This window comes from Chiloscyllium plagiosum, unplaced genomic scaffold (genome assembly GCF_037043375.1).
Source record: "Chiloscyllium plagiosum isolate Xiang-an unplaced genomic scaffold, Cpla_swu_hap1 HiC_scaffold_28, whole genome shotgun sequence".
Taxonomy (NCBI): Eukaryota; Metazoa; Chordata; class Chondrichthyes; order Orectolobiformes; family Hemiscylliidae; genus Chiloscyllium; species Chiloscyllium plagiosum.
Genome location: NW_028270166.1, coordinates 35632016 through 35656182, shown reverse-complemented (window position 1 = coordinate 35656182; position 24167 = coordinate 35632016). Strand labels below are relative to the sequence as shown.

General features: G+C 42.3%; 1 long non-coding RNA gene across 1 annotated transcript in view; it reads right to left on the bottom strand.

The window, feature by feature from the left end:
- The window catches only part of LOC148142526 (uncharacterized), a 28162-nt gene extending 4670 nt beyond the window's left edge, over positions 1–23492 (bottom strand). Inside the window, exons 1-2 of the long non-coding RNA XR_015751941.1 lie at positions 23399–23492; positions 2339–2445 (exon numbers count right to left, since the gene is read on the bottom strand). This is a non-coding gene — a long non-coding RNA (uncharacterized LOC148142526). The remainder of the gene's footprint in view (positions 1–2338; positions 2446–23398) is intronic.
- Positions 23493–24167: the final 675 nt, after the last annotated feature.

Sequence of the window (24167 nt, the reverse complement as noted above, 5' to 3'; positions counted from 1 at the left end):
TCTATCTGCTTGGAGTCATACCAAACCAAGAAAGGTGGCTGTGATCTTTGGGAGGAGATCACCTCAACTCCAGGAGATCACTGCAGGAGTTCCTCAGGGTAGTGTCTACTGCCCAGCAATTCTCAGCTGCTTCACTAAAGACCTTCATTCCATTATTGGGTCAGAAGTTAGGATTTTCACTGATGATTGCACAGCACTCACTTTCGTTCATAACTCCACTGGTAATGAAGCAGAACTTTCTGGATAAAATTCAGGCTCGGGCTGCTCAGAAGCAGGTAATATTTATGCGGCACAACTGCCAGGCCATGAGCATCTGCAGCAATGAAAATAAACTTAACCATGCCCCCTTGTCATTCAGTGGCACTATCAACATCTTGGGAGTTATCATTTACCGGAAACTGAATGGGGCCAGGCATATAAATACAACAGGCGCAGGTCAGAGACTGGCAATCTTGTGTTAAGTAGTTCACCCACTTATTCCTCAAATCCTGTCCACCACTTACAAGGAACATGTTAGGAGTGTGATGGAATACTCCCTGCTTGCCTGGCTGGGTGCAGCTCCAACAAGACACAAGAAGCTCAATGCTGTTCAGGACAATGTAGTAGTTGGTTTAATGGCTGCCCATCCCTGAACATTTCCTCCCTCCACTGGATGATGATGGCAGAAATCTGTGTCATGTACAAGAGACGCTATAGTAATATGTGAAGCCTCTTTTGTTCGAGCACTTTCCAAACATGTAACCTGCTCTAATAGTACTACCTCGAAATATAAGCAGTCTTGTGATTTGTGGCTTCACTGTGTCCTCACGTACCACCTAGGAGGACAAGGGCAGTAGATACATGAGAATACTACCACCTAACGTTGCTCTCCAGGTCACACATTGTCCTGACGTGGGACTATATTGCTATTCCTTTCTTGTCACTGAATCAAAGTCCTGCAAGTCCTTTTGTAACAGTATTTGTAGATATACCTGCACAAGATGGACTTGCAGGAGATCCAGGAAATGGATCACTACTACCTTCTCAAGGCAACTAAGATAGGCAACAAATATTAGCCTTGCCAATGACACATATATCTCATGAAAAAATAAAATCAAACCACCTATGTATTACCTAAAGTATATATTAATGAGTTGGATGAGGAAAGTGAATATACTGTGAGACAGGTTTGTGGGTGACACACAGTCAGTGGGAAGGCAAAGATGCAGGTATATACAAAGAGCCTGGAGAGAGATATAGACAAATGAAGTGAATTAGCAAAGAACGTGGCAGATGAATATAATGTGGGAAACATGTGGTAGTGCATTTTGAAAAGAGGAATAGAAGAACTAAAGGTTACCTAAGTGGGGATAGACTAGAAATCTGCAGCACCGGGAATTTTTGAAGTCCTCCTGCATGAGTCACAAAAACTAACATGCACCATCAGTGGGTCCTAGTGAAGGCAACTGGACTGTTGGCCTTTGTTTCAAATTAAATTAAATACAGTGTTAAAATAGGAGGTCATGCTGAAACTATACAAGGTACTAGCTGGAACACAGAACAGTTTTGGGGTCCTTATTTAAGGAAAGAGATATTGGCATCGGAGGCAGTCCAGTGAATCATAGAATGGAATCCCTATAGTGTGGAACCAGGCCATTCAGCTTACACCAACTCTCTGAAGAACATCACATCCCCATACACTATCCCTGCATTTCCTATAGCTAATCCACCTAGCCTGCACATACTTGGACACTATGGGTAATTTAGCATGACCAATCCACCTAACCTGTACATCTTCAGACTGTGGGAAGAAACTGGAGCACCTGGAGGAAATCCAAACAGATATGGGGAGAATGTGCAAGCTCTATAGACAGTGACCCGAAGGTGAAATTGAACCTCAGTCCCTGGTGCTGTGAGATAGCAGAGCTAACCACTGAACCACTGTGCCACCACAGAGAAGATTCACCAGGTTCATTCCAGTTATAGAAGACTTGTCTCATGAAAAGACATTGAGTAACGTGGGCCTGTATTCATTGAAGTTTAGAAGAATGACAGGAGACCTTATTGAATCATGTAAGATCCTTAGGGGACTAGACAGGAGAGATGTAGAGAATTTATTTCCTCCTGTGGGAGAGGTTTGACCAGAAGGCACAATCTCAAACGAAGAGGTGGTGAGTCTGTAGAATTATTTATTGTAGAAGCTGGATCATTGAGATGGACAGCTTTGTAATCAATAAGGAAGCAGCGGTTATGGAGAAAAGGCAGGAGAGTGGAGTTAAGTCTTATCAGATCAGTAAAAACAAATTAATCTTTTAAATATTATGCCCTTTGTTTCAATGGTAACCCATAATTCTCTTACCTTTTAGATCACAAAGATTGTCCAGTTTCCAAACTGTTAACTTTTCTGTTTGATTTGGAAGTTTTTACTGCAGCGTACAATTTGTGTAGTCGAGAAAACTTTACTTTCTTTAGGGAATGAAAATATTTGATTTAAAAGGATTCATTCAAATCACACTGTACTCTTACAATACTGTTATTTCCGTAATAGCATATAATATCAATACTTGCCACATGGTGCTCAAGGGTACATGTATCTCTCAGAGTCATAGAGAAGAACAAAGAAATAGATAAACTATTCTATTCTTTCAGGTAACAGTTCCTTACCATAAAACATTGTGTTCTGAATCACGTGATTTTATTAAAATACATGAATGTACATCTGTGATTTTTTTTACAAATTCCCAGTAATTTATTAAGTATCAAAATGTTGTATTATCACAAAGAAGGCCACATTTGCTGTCTCCTCACAGTTTTATAATGTACAGCACTTAGTCTACAGCCTTTAAAAAACTTTTGAACACCCGCAGAAATTCATTCTTGCGTAAAGCTACATAATTATTCGAGGGCTATTGAATACAATTGTGAGATTTGAACACAGCAGTTCCTGGAATTATTTTTTTGAACCTGTACAGTCTCAGCTTTTCTCTCCAGGACTACCTAAGTTGCAAATGCACAGCTTGAGACAATCTATCTGATCCACCTTTGAAAAGAACTCGCTTCCATACTCAGCTATCTGCACTTAAACTGGCAAACCCCTCACATCCATCAGCTTTACTTCCCAAGGAGGTTCAGGCTTTTAGCACCTATGTATGACATTGGACAACCGCTGTGTCTTTATTCATCCTGTCTTCTGTGCTACTCGTGGTGTCACAGTCTGGGACTTGGTGCCCCATTAAGATTTCTGAATAAACTTGAATATTGTACATCATCTAATTAATCCACTGCTGGGATTTTATTGAGCACAGCAGTTTTGCCATAAAGCTCTACAAATCAGCTCCTTCTAATAATAAAGAGGCAAGGGCTCTGATAATTTAACATTTAAAGAATGGAGTGGAAACAAGCAGCCAGAATTGACTTTCGAATGTCAAAAAGCATTCCCTCATCAAAAGAGAAAGTGCTGGAGAAACTCAGCAGGTCTGGCAGCAACTGCGGGGGAGAGAATCAGAGGTAATGTTTTGAGATTGTATGATTCTTCCTTGGAACTGAAAGGAACTGAAAAGTGGTACTCTTTATGCTTGGCGAAAGTGAGGACTGCAGATGCTGGAGATTAGAGTCAAGAGTGTGGCACTGGAAACGCACAGCAGGTCAGGTAGCATCCAAGGAGCAGGAAAATCGACGTTTCAGGCACGAGCCCTTCATCAGGATGGAAGCAGGAGGAGGAGTGAGTGGGTTAGATACTAAGGGTGCTCAAGCAGACTGGGTGACAGCATTGCGGACTCAGTCAGTAGAAATGATCCTGGTCTTCCTGTTGCTTGCTATTTCAATTAACCACCTTGCTTCCATGTTAACATTTCTGGCCATGACTACCCTGATTATATTCTCTTCCACCCTCTTCCATCAGGCAGAAGATAGAAAAGTTTGTAAACACATGCCGACAGTTTCAAGAACAGCTTCTTCCCTGCTGTTATCAGACTTTTGAACAGACCTGTCATATATTAAAGTTGCTTTTTCTCTGCACCGTCTCTTGCTCTAACACTATATATTGCATTCTGTTCTATTAGGAGATGCTGGAGATCAGAGTCAAAAAGCGTGGTGCTGGAAAAGCACAGCAGATCAGACAGCATCTGTGGAGCAGGAGAGTCAATGTTTTGGGCATAAGCCCTTCATCAGGAATGTGTGGGAGGTGAAGGAGGCTGAGACATAAAAAGGAGGGTAGGGATAGGGGCAAGGTAGCTGGGAAGGCATGAGGTCGATGCAGGTGAGAGGTGATAGTGGTTGGCCGGAGGGAAGGGTGGAGTGGATAAGTGGGAAGGAAGGTGGACAGGTAGAACAGCTCAGTAGGGGGGAGGAGAGATGAGGACACTGGTGAAGTCGACATTGATGCTATGTGGTTGGAGGGTCCCAAGGCGAAAGATGAGGGCTTCTTCCTCCAGGTGTCGGGTGGTGAGGATTTAGCAGTAGAGGAGGCCCAGGACTTGCAGATTCTTGGTGGGGTGGGAGGGGGAGTTGAAATGATCGGCCACAGGGCAGTGGAGTTGTTTGGTGCATGTGTCTTGGGGATTTGTTGGTGTCCCGTCTCCCCAATGTAGAGGAGACCACATCGAGAGCAACAGACACAGTAGATGCGTTGTTTGGATGTGCAGGAAAATCTCTGCCGGATGTGGAAGGATCCTTTCCCAGTGCCACACTTTTCAATTCTGTTCTATTACCCTGATGTACTTATATAAGGTATGATTTGTCTGGTTAGAATGCAAAATAATCTTTTCACTGTATTTCAGTACATGTGACAATAATAAATCAAATCAAATCAAATTAATCTCAATACAAACTGAAAGAACAACACCTGATTTCCTGCATAGGCATTTTATAGCCTGTAGGATTCGGTAATGATTTCCACAATTTCTGCACTTTGTTTTTCTTACATCCCCCGTCCTCCCCTCGCCTTGATTTAATATGTTCTTGACTTTGCTCTCAGCAGAGCAGGCCCATTTTGTCCTTTTCAAATTAACCTTTATGTCTATTTTACAAGAAAAAAACAAAAAAAACTGCAGAGGCTGGGAACTGGAAAAACAAAAATAGAAATTGCTAGAAAATTTCAGCAAATCATCTGTGGAGAGAAAGCAGAGTTAATATTTTGAGTCCAGTCGCTGTTTTTCAGATTTTCTGTTCTATTTATCTATTGCTGCATTATTGCCGTTATCACCGTTATCACAGTTCATCATTGCCTTTTGTGTTTTGCTATGAACAATGTCAGAAACTAACCCACTCACTCCTCCTCAGCCACTACCTGCAGTACCAAACACAGCATTTTCCAGCTCCTTTCAGTTCCAAAGAAGAGTCATACCGGACATAAAATGTTATCTCTGTGTTTCTCTCTCCACAGGTTTTGCCAGACCTGTTGAGTTTCTCTAACGTTCTCTGTGTTTCAGATTTCCAGCATTCACAGTATTCATTAACCTTTACTATTACCAATCCATTATGGAACTGATTGCCTTCACTGGGTTAAAAAGAATGTTTTCAGTGAGTTTTCTCAAAGAGCCAAACTGTTGGTTGAACTAATGGAAGGGGTGAGGGGGAGATTAGAGAGGTGGCCGTGGTGAAGAAGGAGGTGGGAATGCTTGCTTTCCCAACGTATCATTCTTTCATATGTTTTAACTGATTGAGGGAATCTTGCAGATCTGCATTTCTTCACAAATGATGTTCTTCCACCATCTTGTAGAAACATACAAGATAATCACAAGATAATCAGAGGGTTAGATAGGGTGGACAGGGAGAGCCCTTTTCCAAGTATGGGGATGGCAAACACGAGGGGACACAACTTTAAAGTGAGGGGAAATAGGTATAAGACAGATGTCAGAGGTAGTTTCTTTACTCAGAGAGTAGTAAGGGTATGGAATGCTTTGCCTGCAATGGTAGTAGATTCGTCAAGTTTAAGTGCATTTAAATCGTCGTTGGACAGGCATATGGACGTACATGGAATAGTGTATGTGGGGTGGGCTTCAAATTAGTATGACAGGGCGGCGCAACATCAAGGGCCGAAGGGTCTGTACTGTGCTGTAATGTTCTATGTTCTATGTTATCAGTGGAATGTTTGCTTTTACTTATCAGAGTTTACAATGCTACAGATGTTGCGATCGCTCACTACACTGACAATGGGCCTTTCTGGGACAGCCTGTGTTTTCTGCAGGACCTTGATCCTTGCCCTCTACACAGGCGATATGGGCTGCATCTGAGCAGCTCAAACACTGCTAATCAACCCCCACCATAAGAATGTTAACGTTTAACTTGTAACTTTATTTCTTTATTTTTCTACTTTATATGAAGAAGAACTGCACTGTTGAACATTTTAACTTGTTTCTTTATTTTTCTACTTTTGTACCTAAGATGGCATTGGGAATGTTGACACTGTACACTGTTCACTGTACTCCTGGACTTCTGTACTTGAATACACATGACAATAAAATCTAAATCGAAAAATAACCAAAGCATCATGGATGCTGGAAATCAGAAACACAAACAGAAATTGCTGGAAAATCTCAGCAAGTCTGTTGGTATTTGTGGATTGAAAGCAGAGTTAACTTACCCAATATCATTAAGGACTCAATGTTGACTTCAATAATTTTAGGGCATAAGCACCTTCTCCCATGTCCTGACCCTAACCTCCACACGCCAGACCTTGTCATCACATGGGCTTCTACCACAAACAGGAGACAGTGAGATCTGCAGATGCTGGAGATCAGAGTTGAGAGTTTGTTGCTGGAAAAACATAGCAGGCCAGGCAGCATCCGAGGAGCAGATAGCTCTCCACCCTGAGGCTCCCAGCCTCATTCCTGATTAAGGGCTCCAGCCTGAAATGTCTATTTTCCTGCTCCTCAGATGCTGCCTGACCTGCTGTGCTTTTCCAGCACCATACTCTCACTTCTACCACACATAGCCCATTGTCAGTCACCAATGGTCCCCACTGGCAGCAATTGGTTTCCCCAGTCTGTCCAGTTTCAGTTTTCTCTCTCTCTCTGGGCTCCATTTCCACCTATCGTTTACTCCTCCCTCCCACCCCATCTTCAGCAGATATTCAGTTTTGAAGAAGGGTCACTGGGCCCGGGACGTTAACTCTGCTTTCCCTCCACGGATGCTGCCAGACCTGCTGAGCTTTTCCAACAATTTCTGTTTTTGTTTCAAACTCTATCATCTTAAGGTTGGAGGAGAAACAATCCTCCTTTCTGGAAGTTTAAAACAAAACTTAAACAATTGAGTTCGCCTGTGGTGGAACCCTGTAATGAATAAAAATCAAACAGTCAACAGAAAACCAAGTTTAAGTGAAAGATGGTGATTCAGGCTGCGGATGCACCCTAGCCCTGCAGTTCCCTTTGGTTTTTAAATGCCTCTATGGTGCTGGAGGACACCACATTCTCTTTGTCAATGGACACCTGAGTGTAGACGTAACTGGGAAAGAGGGACACACAGTTGGGTATTACACCCCTCTCCAAGGCCCATTGTCTGTGCCTATTGATAGATACTTGACAAGATCCATGAGGATGAGGTTCTCTGATCTGCTCATCCCCTCTCGGCACAGAATGCCCCAGAGTAGGATCATGGGGTTAACATGCAACCAAAGATTTAAAAGCAGGCCCTTTAAGAAACTAAACAGGAGCTGCAAGCAATAGCATTCAGAATAAACATGAAATACCATTTCCCCCAGTCCTCAAACACTATTTGTGGCCTGGCACGTGGTGAAACTATTTCACCTTCCATTGCATGGGATGCCTGAGTGCAAATGCTCTCAACCTCATGAATGGATGGAGGGAGGGAGGAGCACCTTATGGAGATCCTCCCACTGGTATTCTTCACCACTCGAAAATTGGGTTGCTCCACCAGGGTGTAGCTGAGCAGTGGAAAAAGGTGAGGAAGGGCAGATGCAGCCCACATGGGAAGCACCTCCATGTCATATTGAAGGGCACGGATGGAAGTTCCTTAAGATGCTCAGATTGTGGGGCACCAGGTCCCATGGAGGGTTCAATATCTGGGGTCAAGGCCAAGTTTTGGACAGACTGGGATAATTTTGTCAGGAAGCCCACCGCCTCGATTCTTCGTACTGCCTGGGCATTGGATATCATAGCCAGGAGTCTCTGGATGGCTCCAGCTATGTAGTCGTTCCTCAGGATATCCCTGAACACCCTGTGGAAATCCTCAGTCAGCCCATTCTTCTTGGTCCTGGAGATTTGGTAGAGTTAGCTCCTCCAGGCTCAGATGAACAGCAAGTCCTTGTGCTTCTAAGCTCAACAATGGCAGCTCATTCCCACTGAAGTTGGTGGGCTTCCTCATTCGATATTTGCTGAGAGAAAAGAGTGGAATAGCACTCCCTCATGTGGGCTCTGATGCCCTTTGGAGGCAAGACAAAAGATCCACCATCAGTAAAAAGCACAAGGAGCTGCCTGATGGACCCTCTCTTCCAGTGAGTAGAAGAAGCAGGAGCTGGATTCTCAATCTCAGGGACACAGCCAAGTAACAACAAGTTGCAAATCTCAGTGTGTGCCCTTCTACTCTACATACACCCTCTGCTGGGCAAAACTGGGCTGACTGAGGCTTGTCGCTAAATTGAACATCTTCTCTAATGCCCTTCATCAGGAATTCCTGATGAAGGGCTTTTGCCTGAAGCGTCGATGTTCCTGCTCCTCAGATGCTGCCTGACCTGCTGAGCTTTTCCAGCACCACTCTAATCTTGACTGTAATCTCTGGCATCTGCAGTATCCACTTCTACCTATCTTCTCCAATGCCTCAGTCTTGGATTTCAACATCTTTCTAGGTGCCATACTTTAGGATGGACGTGAATATGATGGAGCAATGCAGATGAGCTTTAGGAAAATAGTTCCAGGGTAGAGCAACTTCGGTTACAGGGAAGGATTGGATGCATTGGGATTATTTATCTTGGAGTGGAGAAAGCTAAAACAAGATCTGATCACAGTTTTCAAGATCATGAAGGGCCTGGGCAGAATAGATAAGGAAAAACAGTTCACACTTGGTCAAGGTTGCAGGTTTAAAGTGTTTTGCAAATGAAGTAAATGCAAGGTGAGTGTACTTTATCACAGAGTGACTAGTTAGGGTTTGGAAACTGTTGCCTGGAGGTGTAATGGATGTAGGTTCCATTGAGACATTCACAAGATCAGTAGGTGATTTTTTAAATCTAAACAAGATGTAGAGTTACAGGCAAAAAGCAGGATGCTCCAAAGTCAAAATGCTCCAAAGGCTAGCTGAGGCAGGATGGACTGAACAGCCTCTTCTACTGTGCTGTGATTCTCTGATTTCTGTACCCATACTGATGCCAATGATAGAGAAACATTATGAGGAAAAAGAGCAAAGATAACTGGGTAATACTGACAGAGCAGATGAGGAAGGATTAGACGAAGCTTGAGTTAGGCTGCATGGATTCCGAATTCTATATTTTATGTCATTTTATGATGTCAAGTAATGCTAACATTTCCCAGAACACTCATTAGAGTACCCACAAACATAAAAGCAGTAGGGGGATAATTCAGTGTAAGCGATTAAGCATGAAGTAGGTGTTAAACTCAGCATTTACTCTTTTCAATCTTGAGGTTTTAAATGTCAATTCATTTAACACTTCATGCACAAAAGGCACAGCATGTTTAAGGATTTGCAATTGACAAAGGGTTCTGTTTTTAAAGCATCTGCTGTAAAACAATTTTAAAAAATGATAAAGTCAGCTCTAAATGAGAAATTTCTGTTTTTTAAACACTACAAAACTTTACAATAAAATGCCAAAAGAATGATTTATTTCCCCGTGCAACCTGAAGATTTGGATGTAATTTGAAAAGAGCTTCTCGTCATGACAGTGGATCAGACTCCTGAAGTTCTGTGGACATTTTTAACTTCTAAATCCAACAAGTATTTTGTGAGGACTGATGGGGCCAAACACGCTAGCAGATTAAGCATCTGTCTGGAGTGAGAGAGTAAGTTAAATGATTGAGGGAGAGATGCACATGAAACATCTAAAATATCTGAAGGAAAATTCATAAAACAACCCTTAAAAAGGGGAAAAGTTAAGGCCAACACTGACTGCGATCTGTTGTGACTAAAAAGTTAACAAGGGACTGATATACTTGTAATAAAAAACTAAAAGAAATGTGGATGCTTTAAATCAGAAACAAAATCAGGTCTGGCAGCATCTGTGGAGAGAAGTCAGAGTTCACATTTTGGGTCAAGTGACCCTTCCTCAGAACTGTTCTGTGGAAGGAACACTCAACCTAAAACATTAACTCTGATTTTTCTCCACAGATGCTGCCAAACCTGCTGAGCTTTTCCAGCAATTTTTGATTTTGTTTCTGATTTAAAGCATCCACAGTTCTTTTAGTTTTTTATTACAAGCATATCAGTCCCTTGTTAACTTTTTAGTCACAACAGATCGCAGTCAGTGTTGGGCGTACCTCCACTCAACAGCAAGCTATTCCCTATGGATTATGTCCCAAACTGCAGATACATTTTATGTTTTTCCCTTTAGAGAATACATGAGGCAGGGATTGAACAGTCACACATACCAGCCTACTGAGATGGCCATAGTTGAAGAACGTTCCTTGAGTCACTTCTGCATTGCAGGTAAAGGGGAATCTCACACTGAAGATAGACAAAAGGAAGCAGGACAAAAGAAGGGACTCTGTCTCACGTTGAATGCTGGGACTTAGTCATGGTTGAAATGAAATAGAATAATAGAATCTCAACCAACCTGTCAAACTATGAATCCTGAGAATGATTGATATTTATTTTTCTTAACTTTCACCTTTTTGGACTCATCCCTCTTTTCTAATCTGTGTACATATCTGTTGTATTACCCGTTCTCCTCATGTTTAGCAATTAATAACCTTGCCCTTTGTTAATGCAACAAAGCTTTGTTGAATTGCTTATTTTAAAAAAAGAGTTTAACTTGGGTCTGAAGAAAGACATGCAGAAGGCAAGGGATCATTTTTTTTAAATAAGCCTTTCTGCATCCAATCGAGAGAACAGGGTAGTAACAAAGAGGAAACAAAATACGTAGGTGACTCAGAAATAGATGAAAGAGTTTAAGAAAGAGTTGGATAGAGCTCTCAAGGATAGTGGAATGAAGGGTTATGGAGATAAGGCAGGAACAGGATACTGATTGAGGATGATCAGCCATGATCATAATGAATGGTGGTGCAGGCTTGAAGGGCAGAATGGCCTACTCCTGCACCTATTGTCTATTGTCTATTGAAAAGGCATGTACTGAGGATGACATATGAGTACAGACAGTTTAAATGAGAGAGCAAAAACTTAGAAGATGGGATATATAGTAAGAAATTGTGAAGTTATGCACTTGGCAGGAAATATAGAAGAGCTAAATAATATTTCAATGAAGAAAGACTAAAGAAAGCTGCAGTACAGAAGGATTTTTAAATTCTCGTGCATAAATCACAAAAGGCTAGCATCCAGGTTGAGCACCAAATAAGGAAGGCAAATGAATGGTTGATCTTGATTTCAAAGGGAATGAGAGTACTGGAATTGGAGGTAGCTCAAAGAAGATTCACTAGGCTGTTGTGGATTGATGGAGAGTTTGAATATGTTGGAGCCAATACTTACTGGAAACAAAAACAGAAGTTGCTGGAAAAGCTCAGCAGGTCTAGCAACATCTGTGAAGAAAAACCAAGGTTAACATTTCGGTCCAGTGACCCTTTATCAGTACTGGAGTTTAGATAAAAGAGAGGAGACTTTATTGAAACATATAAGATTCTTAGCAGGCTTGCCAGGCTTGAGAGGTTGTTTCTGCTTGTGAGAGAGTCTAGGAGCAGATGGCATAATCTCAGAATAAGGGGTCACCTAGTTGGGACAGTGGTAGAGAAGAATTTCTTCACTGAGTATTGAACTTGTCACATTGCTTGCCACAGAGCTCTGTACTGATTGAGTTGTTAAATCAATTAAAGGCAGAGATAGATTTTGATTCAGTAAGGGATTCAAGAGTTATGCAGAAAAGGCAGGAAAGTGGGGTTGTGGATTAGCCATGATCTCATTAAATGGTGAAGAAGACTTGATGGGTCGAGTGATGTCCTTCTGTTCTTATGGCCTGATAGTCTAAGCAGACCCAATTCTTCACTGCTTATCTAGGGACTTAAGCATTTGAGGTAACCTATCTGAAACAATCATAAATTGGGGAACTTTGTCCCAGGGTCTGGGTGTAATGGTCCGAATTAACAAGTAATAATGGATATATGTTGAGGTGAAGGAATTGATAGATGGGCAAAAGGTCAAAAAAATTATTTTCACCAGTAATTTAATTGCCCCTAAATTCCTATGGATCTCGAAACTGATTTACCCCTTTGAAGCTTTAATGCAAACATGCAGGACGTTCAACATTTATGAAAACATTTGCACAAGTGGGTCAAAGAGTCAGAAGGCGTGAGTAATGTTTGGATGTGTAGTTGTGACTCAGTGATCTACCCACTCTTGCAAATCTGTGCAAAGAATGAATCAGGCTTGCAAATAGGTTACATTTATACAGCACCTTTAATGCAGAAAAACATTTAAAGGGTCAATACAAAAAAGGAATTTGACATCAGCTAGAACAATGACCTAGAGTTTAAAGATGGTCTTATACGAGCATCTTCAAGGAGGAAAGAGAGGTGCAGAGACTTACACAAGGACTTCCAGCTCTCTGGACCCAAGCTACTGAAATTATGGTGAAACAACAGAATAATTAAAGTGTGGGATGATCAGGAGGCCAGAACTGGGAGGAGCTGAGATATCCCAGAGAGCAGTGCAGCAGGTGAAAGGGATAAAGGATAGAGAGATCTTGGAATGCTTTCAAAACAAGTCTAAAAATTTTTAAAATTAACTACAAAGTTCTTTAAGGTTGGGGTGGCACGGTGGCTCAGAAGTTAGCACTGCTGCTTCACAACACCGGGGTCCCAGGTTCAATCCCAGCCTTCGGCAACTTTCTGTGTGGCGTTTGCACATTCTTCTCATGTCTGTGAGGGTGTGCTCTGGTTTCCTCCCACAGTCCAAAGATGTGCAGGTCAGGTGAACTGGCCATGCTAAATTGCCCATAGTGTTAGGTGCATTAGTCAGAGGAAAATGGGACTGGGTGAGTTACTCTTCAGAGGGATGGTGTGGATTTGTTGGGCCAAAGAGTGTTTCCACACTGTAGGGAATCTTAAATTACTCACCAACATTTGCTATCTAAACTTGGAGTGAAAAAGGAAACTACCTTCATGATAGAAGGAGAGAAATTGAAAATTGTAATTATCAGAAACTCACGTATCTTGGTGAAACTTCAAATTATTTTCATGAAGCAAGTGGAGCAATAAAGCGTTACAAATGTGTCTGCTCCACTGATGTTATAATCTTGAATGACTCTTCCACTGATGGATGCTTTATTGCAACCATTAAAGTCACAGGAGCTGGAGTTCTCCAATTTATAGTGAATGCCCTAAAAGTAAACTCAATATGTGAATACCATGAGGCATGAAATCTACCCACAGTATCAGGAATATTGTATCAAGTTACAATGCACTAATTTTCATTTAGTAGAAACAAATGTGCACAATGCCAAATTGTTGCAGAGTTGAACCTGACTCTAAAGATCTTTCGAAATTACAGGTGGGACCCCAAACCAGAAGTTCCCACTTTCAGAAAATCCCTTTTTTGTTGACAGTGAAAGAGGACGGATTGTGAATCACAAGCTCAGGCTGAGCATGGCCGTTAGAAACTTATTAGGCCAAAGTGGGTATTAAGTTCAAGAAGACCCTATTTTCATGTCCCAAACTGAGAATGGGAGTCAGGAACCAAAAGAGAAAATGCTGGAAAATCTCAGCAGGTCTGGCAGCATCTGTAAGGAGAGAAAAGAGTTGACATTTCGAGTCTAACTGACCCTTTGTCAAAGCTACAAAAAAGGGAGAAATAGGGAGGTATTTATACTGGGCTGAGAGAAGGGGAGTCATGGCTCCAGAAGCAAAGATAGCAATAACGAGGTGATAATGACAGTGCATAGAGAGATTATAGGGAGATTAGGAGCTGTGAGTGAGCAAGGCTGAGGCCAGTGCTGTGTGACAAAATATGTGGGGGATGGGGGGGATGGGTGAAGCAGAGGCAAAATGGAAAACAGGGGAGAAGGGTAGCTAAGAGGGAAGAGGAGAGAAAAAGGTGATGAGAGAGTGGGGAGTGAGAGAAAGAGACACAATCAAGAAATGAGAGGTACAGAACAGTGAAAAAAAATTGAAAAAAAAAACAAAATAAATGAAATAAAATTACGGAGCAGAATGACAACAGAGGGGTCGAGATGGGATAATCATCTGAAGTTGTTGAATTCAATGTTGAGACCAGCAGGCTGTAACGGGCCTAGTCGGAAGATGAGATGCTGTTCCTCCAGTTTGCGTTGAGCTTCACTGGAACATTGCAGCAGGCCCAGGACAGACATGTGGGCATGGGAGCAGGATTGTGTGTTGAAGTGGCAAGCCATGGGAAGGTCTGGGACCTGACGGCATACAGACCGAAGGTGCTCAGCAAAGCAATCACCCAGTCGGTGTTTTGTCTCTCCGATATAGAGGAGACCACATTGGGAGCAACGAATATAACAGACCAAATTGAAAGAGGTACAAGTGAAACGCTGCTTAATCTGAAATGAGTGTCTGGGGCCTTGGATGGTGAGCATGGAAGAGGTAAAGGGACAGGTGTTACACCTTCTGCGATTGCATGGGAAGGTGCCATGTGTGATGGGAGAGGTGTTAGGTGTAATGGGAAGGTGCCATGTGTGATGGGAGAGGTGTTAGGTGTGATGGGAAGGTGCCATGTGTGATGGGAGAGGTGTTAGGTGTGATGGGAAGGTGCCATGTGTGATGGGAGAGGTGTTAGGTGTGATGGGAAGGTGCCGTGTGTGATGGGAGAGGTGTTAGGTGTGATGGGAAGGTGCTGTGTGTGATGGGAGAGGTGTTTGGTGTAATGAGAAGGTGCCGTGTGTGATGGGAGAGGTGTTAGGTGTAATGGGAAGGTGCCGTGTGTGATGGGAGAGGTGTTAGGTGTGATGGGAAGGTGCCGTGTGTGTTGGGAGAGGTGTTAGGTGTAATGGATGGAGGAGGGGACTAGGTTGTCCTAGAGGGAACAATCTCTGCGGAATGCAGACAGGGGGAGGGAAGGGAGGATGTGTTTAGTGATGGCATTGTGTTGGAGTTGGTGAAGGTGGTGGAGGATTGTGCTTTGCATGTGAAGGCTGGTGGGTTGAAAGGTGAGAACAAGAGGGACCCTATCCTTGTTCTGGGAGGGGAGGGAGGGGGTGAGGGTCGTGGTGCGGGAGATGGACCGCATGCTGTCGAGAGCCCTGTCAACAACGGTAGGTGGGAAGCCATGGTTGGAGAAGAAGGAGCACATATTAAGAGCACCACTTTGGAAAGCGGCCTCATCAGAACAAATGCGGCGGAGGCGAAGGAGCTGAGAGAAAGGGATAGAGTCCTTACAGGACGTAGGGTGAGAAGAGCTGTAGTCCAGATAACCGTGGGAGTCAGTGGGCTTGTAATGGATATTTCCTCTTCCATGCTCACCATCCAAGGCCCCAGACACTCATTTCAGATTAAGCAGCGTTTCACTTGTACCTCTTTCAATTTGGTCTGTTATATTTGTTGCTCCCAATGTGGTCTCCTCTAAATCAGAGAGACAAAATGCTGACTGGGTGATCGCTTTGTTGAGCACCTTCGGTCTGTACGCAAACAGGTCCCAGACCTTCCCGTGGCTTGCCACTTCAACACACAATCCTGCTCCCATACCCACATATCTGTCCTTGGCCTGCTGCAATGTTCCAGTGAAGCTCAACGCAAACTGGAGGAACAGCATCTCATCTTCCTACTAGGCCCGTTACAGCCTGCCGGTCTCAACATTGAATTCAACAACTTCAGATGATTATCCCATCTCGACCCCTCTGTTGTCATTCTGCTCCGTAATTTTATTTTATTTACCTTTTTCAATTTTTTTTTCACTGTTCTGTACCTCTCATTTCTTGATTGTCTCTCTTTCTCTCACTCCCCACACTCTCATCACCTTTTTCTCTCCTCTTCCCTCTTTGCTACCCTTCTCCCCTGTTTTCCATATTGCCTCTGCTTCACCCATCCCCCCCCACCATCCCCCACATATTTTGTCACATAGCACTGGCTTCAGCCTTGGTCATTCACAGCTCCTAATCTCCCTATAATCTCTCTATGCACTGTCATTATCACCTCTTTATTGCTACCTTTGCTTCTAGAGCCATGACTCACCTTCTCTCAGCCTCATATAAATACCTGTGTCTAGATTAGAGTGGTGCTGGAAAAGCACAGCAGCTCAGGCAGCATCTGAGGAGCAGTGCCTGAACTGCTGTGCTTTTCCAGCACCACTCTAATCTAGACTCTGTTTTCCAGCATCTGCAGTCATTGTTTTTACCTCCCTATTTCTCCCTTTTTTTAGCTTTGACAAAGGGTCAGTTAGACTCGAAACGTCAGCTCTCTTCTCTCCTTACAGATGCTGCCAGACCTGCTGAGATTTTCCAGCATTTTCTCTTTTGGTTTCAGATTCCAGCATCCGCAGTAATTTGCTTTTATTTAATGGGAGTCAGGGATTTACAGAAGCAACACAAACCTAAATCCCTGAAGGGTAAATAAGATCAATTTATGTTCCATGACATGAAGTTAGTTAAATTTCCAGCCTTTAAAATATAATCTAGGCAGCTATCTGACTAAAATGCTGCTGGAATGCATGGATTGACAGACAATCTGATGCAGTTTAGAAGAAACCCCATTAATATCTAGACTTGGAATTAAAACCAGACTTTATTGCTAACATTGGGCTATTGTTATAACTGAGCACATTACAAATGTTTGCCTGAGTTCGTAAAGTTCAGAAACTATTTGTTGCAGTCGAGAGCTAAGTTAAAATTTGATTGACAGATGTGAGGCTCGTAAAGAATCAGCTGTCTTTGATGTGATTATTAAACAGAAATCTGCTTGTCTTCCAAGCAGATTGAAGGAATTTCAAATCATTAATTGATTTCATAAATCAATTTAGTTAGGCCACATTTGGAGCATTGTGGGCAGTTCTGGTCACCACACTATAGGAAAGATATGGAGACTTTGCAGGAGGTGCTGTTGCCTGGATTGTAGTGTATTAGCTGTAAGGAGAGATTGGACAAACTTGGGTTGTTTTTGCTAGAGCATCGGAGGGTGAGGGGCAACCCTACAGGAGTATATAAAACAATGACAGGCATGGATAGGATGGATAGTAAGAGTCTTTATCCCAGGGTGGAAATGTTAAATACTTGAGCACACAGGTTTACGGTGAGGGAGGGAAAGTTTAAAGGAGATGTGTTAGGAGAGTATTTTACACAGAGGGTGGTGAGTGCCTGCAACCTGCTGCTAAGGGAGGTGGTAAAAGCAGATGCATTACCGAAATTTAAGAGGCATTTGGACAGACTCACAAACAAGCAGGGAGTAGGGGGATACAGACCATGTGCAGATAGAAGGAATTAGTTTAGCATAATAGTCGGCAAGGACATGGTGACCAAAGTCTTGTTCCTGTGCTGTACTGTTCTGTTTTATATTCTAAATGAGAGATTATTTTCTGTATGAATGTAAGCTTTATTAGATTGTTCAAAGTCTTTTTTTCTGATCCCCACATCGCTCCTGATATGTACTCCTAGTGGAATCGGGGTTAGTGGGTTTTGGTATCAGGAGATATGGATGATGAGGTGACATGGAGAGGACTTGAGGATGTGTGCAGTGGGGGACTGGAGGCTGAGAATTTGAGGGGCTAACAAATTTCATGGAACTGCGTCAGAGTCTCCAAGAGTAAAGGCTGCTGATTTGAATTGAAGCAAGTCTTTAGCTAGCCTGCCTCGGCACTCTCCCATCATGTGTGTTTCCATGGAAACAGTTTTGCTGCATTGGGAGATTTCCGGACTTGTGCTGTACACCTCCATAGTATAAGTCTGGCTTTAAATGGCAGATGAATCGAAAAGATATTCTCATCAAGATTTTACATCCTTTACTTGCTCCTCTTGCTTATCTTTTTCTTCCCAATCTCACTTTCCACTTGCCACAGCTGGGACCTCCCTAGATTCCTTGGACTGATGTCATCTTGCAAGCCTAGCTGTGTTCACCTGGTCAAGCACTGGTAGCCTGCAGCTGCCCTGGATAGTTTCTATCAACTTGCCCCAGACATGTCAGACCAAGGGTAATTGGCACCTGGCTTTGCTGAGGGGGAGCTGGATGGGGTTATGGTAGACTGCGGTGCCTATGGTCATTTCCCATGAGGCATGCCCTGAGACTTTAGTAGTGACTGGTGGAGAGCCAGAGGTGCAATTGGTGAGCTGGTGTCACCCAGTAACCGCTCTGCCTTTCATGTGGGAAATTGTCACCATCTATTATCTGTTTGATGGGAAGTATGATGAGAAACTGCAAATTGAGGAGGTGAGATGATACAATAACATGGACACTGAAGCATGTAAATGGGCCTTTCACTGCTCTGTAGTGAGAATCTCATCTCAGCATTCAACACTTGCTTGAAAAATTAGACTTTTAGTTGAGTATATGGGGATCTCCTCACTGCTGATCTCACACAATCTTCCCAATGTCCTTACATTATCCACGACATTCAGTAGCTGGGAGGATTCCATCCAAATACTGTCTGTTTTGCTCAGTGCTTCCATAATTTAATTCTATTTTTACTTAAGTTGTTTTGTAAGTTTTTTTAAAAATGAAAGCCATGACCATTTTTAAAGCGGGAAAAGAATATTTAAAAACTTGGAATCTTTAACTTTTTTTTGTGTAGACTAGCCCTTGGGAATAACTGAGAAATTCATTTGGCCTGCGACTGTTTTTTTTAGCCTGGTGGAGAAAGAAGAGGATCTGCAAGAAGGCAATTGAAGAGGTGATAGGCACAATTGGCAAATTCTCGAGTCAGTTTACTCCCCAAATCCAAAGGAACAGCTGTCTCAGCGTGATTCCTCAGCAGGGTTTGAGAAGATTGCATGGTCTGGACATTGAGTATCCTTCAAAAACAGCAAACCATGCAGCCAAAGGATGCTGCTTTAGTGCAGGTATGACCCAGGCATTTTTCCAAATCTGCAACATCATACTCCAACCAACAGTACAGAGAGCCGAGGTAAAACCAAAGGTTGAGGAAGGCAGAATGGTAACACAACACTGCTGTCTTCACTGGAGACCTCATTGGAAGCATGCTTTTGGATTTTGCCCACTGCAAAACAGTAGCTGCACAACCCATCAAAAGATTTGCAGTTGATTGAGATCCAAAGGTATGATCAAGTGTGTTCTGCTATGAGAAACATCTATGGCAATAGATTACACAACTATCAGGTGCAGACATTGAGTTCCCTCTTTTTCAGAACTTGCAAAGGTCACTTGTACTATTCCTTCACAATGCATACACCCCCCAACTTGTGCAAAATCATTCAACCAATATCTAGCAATCTTTTAAAAACCCTCTATGGGATTCCAGTGCTAGCCTTTAATGGAGACAGTGGGTGTCTCACCCACAAGCTGATGAGCTAGCAGGATACCCATGTCACCATTTTTTTTTGCATGAAGACCCATTGAATTAAATGCCAATTCCACTCTAAAATAATTTCTCTTTCGTTATTTCCTAGTGGAGGTACTGAGCTGGTTGCTTGATCATTTGAAGCCAACAAGAATGTTTGGCTGTTAAGGTGGTCTTTCCTTGTCTGGTCGCAAGACATTTCTCTTCTGGAAATTTGGGCAAAATTTAATGCCATATGCCATGATGCATTTGGTGCCAGATTTTAAAGAGGAAGCAAGGAGGCAGATGGGGCACCAATGCTGTGAGAGAGTCAGTCAGGCTTGAGGCTTCAACAGATAGTGTTTATTTTCTCTAGTGTCTTTAGTTACATAGGAGAGAAAACACAACTGTTGGTCAGTTTAAAGGTTTGATTTGTGAGCATTATCTCCTTCCATTTCGATTCCTTTTCCCATCCGCTGCTAGAAAGTGAACCAGATAAGAAAATGATCCTAGATGTTTTATTCCTTCCCATTCTATTACTATTCTGCATCTTGCAGTAATCCTTTCCCTGGGTATTACTATGCATTCTGTTTAATGTTAAAAACACATCTGATTTTGTTCTTTATAACTGTGCTGAAAAGTATTTATAGATCTTCCTGTATATCTGCTGGGAGTCTGGGTAAAACATTGCCTTATCATGAGAAGGAGCACATACAAATATCAGGACCTGTAGAAAGTGTGGTCTGCAGATGCTGGAGATCAGAGTCAAGAGTGTGGTGCTGAAAGACAGCAGCTCAGGCAGCATCCAAGGAGCAGGAGAACCGAAGTTTCGGGCATAAGCCCTTCCTGAAGAAGGGCTTATGCCCAAAACATTGATTCCCCTGCTCTGCAGATCCTGACCTGCTGTGTCTTTCAGCACCATACTCTCGACACATATTAGGACCTACCTGATTTTTCTCCTCAATGAGTGAATAGGCAAGAAATTAGTTTACCACCATATTTTCAAGGGCAACTACAAATGTCCTACAAATGCCAGTGAGGCCAACATTTGGTGAAATTATAATAAATAATTGACAACTGATCCTCCAGTCTCCATATGCTCAATCCGGATAATATTTAATTGAGCAGTGATTAAAAATAATACACCCTGCAGAATGGGCATCATTAAGTTAGTTGCTGTGGTTGTCTAAAAGGAACTGATACACAAATTAATTTATACTGAGGAAGATTTTCTACCTGTTTCTTGACTTCCTGCACCTAAATTCAATGGGAATAATTACTTGGAGATGAAGTTAGCTGTGGTGGATATACCTATCCCACAATCCGAGTGCATTTCCCATGGCTAATCCACCTAGCTTACATCTCCTTGGACACTGTGGGCAATGTAGCACGGCCAGACCACTGAACCTGAACATCTTTGGATTGTAGGAGGAAATCTACAGAGACATGAGAGGAATGTGCAAACTGCACACAGACAGTCACCAGAGGTTGGAATCGAATGACCTGTAAGACAGCAGTGCTGACCACCGAGCCATCATGCTGCCCCATTGAGTCAATGTCTTCAGTGGAAAGGGGGTTGGGGTTGGGGAACAGATTGATAAAACACACTGGCTGCTTCTGCTGCCTCTAAACCAAAGCCAAGTTTTTTCTGTTTTGTTTAATCAAAATTTCAAACGCAAGGAAGACAAGTGCAATAATCTTTGTCAAGGGAATATGCAAATCCCAACATCTATTGAAGATTAGTTTTCAATTCTCTGTTACTTTAAAATCTAAAGAATTTGCATCTTGAAGAATTTGCATAGCCATTTTCATTTGTATGCAAATACTTAATTTATTTCCTAACGTCCAGAAAAGATAATTAAAATCCTGTTGCATAATAAACATGAAAGCTGAAACTTGTTGCAGGCTTCTTTTGATCATGCATTGAGAGAGATGATTTAAAAATTGATTCAAATAGCTATGACACTTTAAGTGCCCAAAAAACAGAATGCTTTATAACTTAGTAAACCATTTGTTTGTGGGAAAATGTGCTGTTTTTGTGACACATAGATTCAAAGAATTTATCTGAGTACCTTACTTAGCTAGTTGATGCCAATCAAGTTGAGGGTGGCACGGTGGCTCAGTGGTTAGCACTGCAGCCTCACAGCGCCAGGGACGCAGGTTCGATTCAAGCCTCGGGCGACTGTCTGTGTGGAGTTTGCACATTCTCCCCGTGTCTGCGCGGGTTTCCTCCAGGTGCTCCGGTTTCCTCCCACAGTCCAAAGATGTGCAGGTTAAGTGAATTGATCATGCTAAATTGCCCGTAGAGTTAGGTGCATTAGTTAGGGGGAGTGGGTCTGGGTGGGTTACTCTTCGGAGGGTCGGTGTGGACTGGTTGGGCTGAAGGGCCTTTTTCCACACTGTAGGGAAGCTAATCAAAGCTAATCAAGTTAGCAACTTGTAGCCCTAATGCCTGAATTCAGCAAAGAAGATGAAAATCAGCTCAAGTACCTGTTATTGCAATGATGACACTGGAAAGTGTAGCTTACAGCTCAGAGAAGATCAATCACAGCAAAAGCAAAGTAATGCAAATGCTAGAAATTTGCAGTAAAAATAGAAAAATGCTGGAGATAATCGGCAGACAGTATTCTGGTATGACCAGGAAGAGGAGCTGTACTGACACCCGTCTGTTCAACTTCCTCAGTTTGTCACCACAAAGATTTTTTTTTTATGAGCCTATAACTCTAATTTAAAATGTAATTAGCTATTTTGCTGTGAGGATGTTTTCATGAGTCAAAATAGAGCAAATTTATCAACTGTTCAACTTGAGCAAAATAATTTGAAAATGCAACATCAACCATACTTCCTTTGTGCTCTGACTTGGGTCAATATTTAAAGATCAAGTTAAAAGGCATAGTGTCCAACACAAAGGAAGGTAAAAGAATGTACAGTTTGGAATATTTGAGGTAAAACATTTTAACATAGAGTCATACAACATGAAGGTAAAAACAATGACTGCAGATGCTGGAAACCAGTTTCTGGATTAGTGGTGCTGGAAGAGCACAGCAGTTCAGGCAGCATCCGAGGAGCAGTAAAATCAACATTTTGGGCAAAAGCAAAAGCCCTTCATCAGGAACATTCTTCATGAAGGGCTTTTGCCCGAAACATCGATTTTACTGCTCCTCGGATGCTACCCGAACTGCTGTGCTCTTCCAGCACCACTAATCCAGAATCAGACAACATGAAAACTGATCCTTTGGTCCAACCAGTCCATGCTGAACATAATCCCAAACTAAACTCGTCCCACCCGCCTGCTCCTGGTCCAAATCCCTCCAAACCTTTCCGATTCATGTACTTAGCAAAATGCCTTTTAAAAGCATTGTAATTGTAACCACATCGACCACTTGTTCAGGACGTCCATTCCACACGTGCCATTCCATCCTCATGCCTTTTTTAAACCTTCGTCCTCTCGCTTTATAAACGTGCCTCCGAGCGTAAAATTCCCCTTGGGAAAAGACAACTACCATTAACCCTTCAATATTTTATAAACTTCTTTAAGGTCACTTCTCAACCTCCTACACTCCAGTGAAAACATTCCCAGCCTCTCCTTATAACTTAAATCTTCCATACCTGGTGACATCCTAGTAAATCTTTTCTGAACCGTCTCCAGCTTAATAATATCCTTCCTACCTTAGATGCAGTCATTGGTACCAACTATTGAAAATGATTAGTTTCTTGATGACTTTCTCTAACTCTTTGTGTGGAAATTAGGTAACAACTACTTCAGATAGATAAAAGGGAGAGATGGTAGTTGCTCTTCAATTACTTCTGAGAATGCTCTCAGAAACTCTCTTTAAGGTTCTTGTATGCATTCCCAAAAGGTTTCTTGGCTGAGTCTGTGACAGACATTGCATTACATATCTAGTACCTTACAATTGTTAAGATCTTCCTGAGTCCTATACAGGTTTCAATGGTTTGTTGTCAGAGTTCCTCTGTTATTCTTTGATATAGGCAGAGGCCTTGCAATTCTCCTCTTTGTACAACGAGTTTTGGATTTAAGTCTTCATTCCAGCAATACCTGTAGTTGAGAAATCTTGAGACAAAGGTTTCATTGTGAGTTATACATTCCAGATGATAAATTTAAGTGGTAAGTAGTTACCTTTGGATAACCTTTTTGGGTGTGAGAGTAAGTGTCAGCCATTAGACATTCCTGTGAGTTTGACAGGTCAGGTGACTTTGGTGGCCAATTTAAATTGTCCCAGCTGGTTTTACCTATTTTTCTATGAACCCCAAATTTCAAGGCCTTTAAATTAGTCGATAAGGTTTTCGAGCTGAATAGTCTATATTTTGTACCATCAAGACAGAGAAAAATAGAGTTAATGTTCCAGGTTGATCACTTTCCATCGGAACTGGGAAAAATTTGAAACAGTTTAAGTTTTAAGCAGGTCAACTTGGCAAGGTGGAAGGGAAAACAAAGAAAAGTTCTGTGATAGGGTGGAAGGTGGGAGACATTATTTGATAAAATAGTTGGAGAGGCAGAGTCAAAGAGAATGGTAATGGGGTAAGTAAAGAAAATAAACAAAAAAAACTTCCAGAGAGGCCGAGACTGACAGAATGGTGAACAGCTCCCATCCAAAAGCAAAAGCCAGTAAAAAATAAGATTAAGATTTAAGCATACAGGAGGCTGAAGGCCAGAA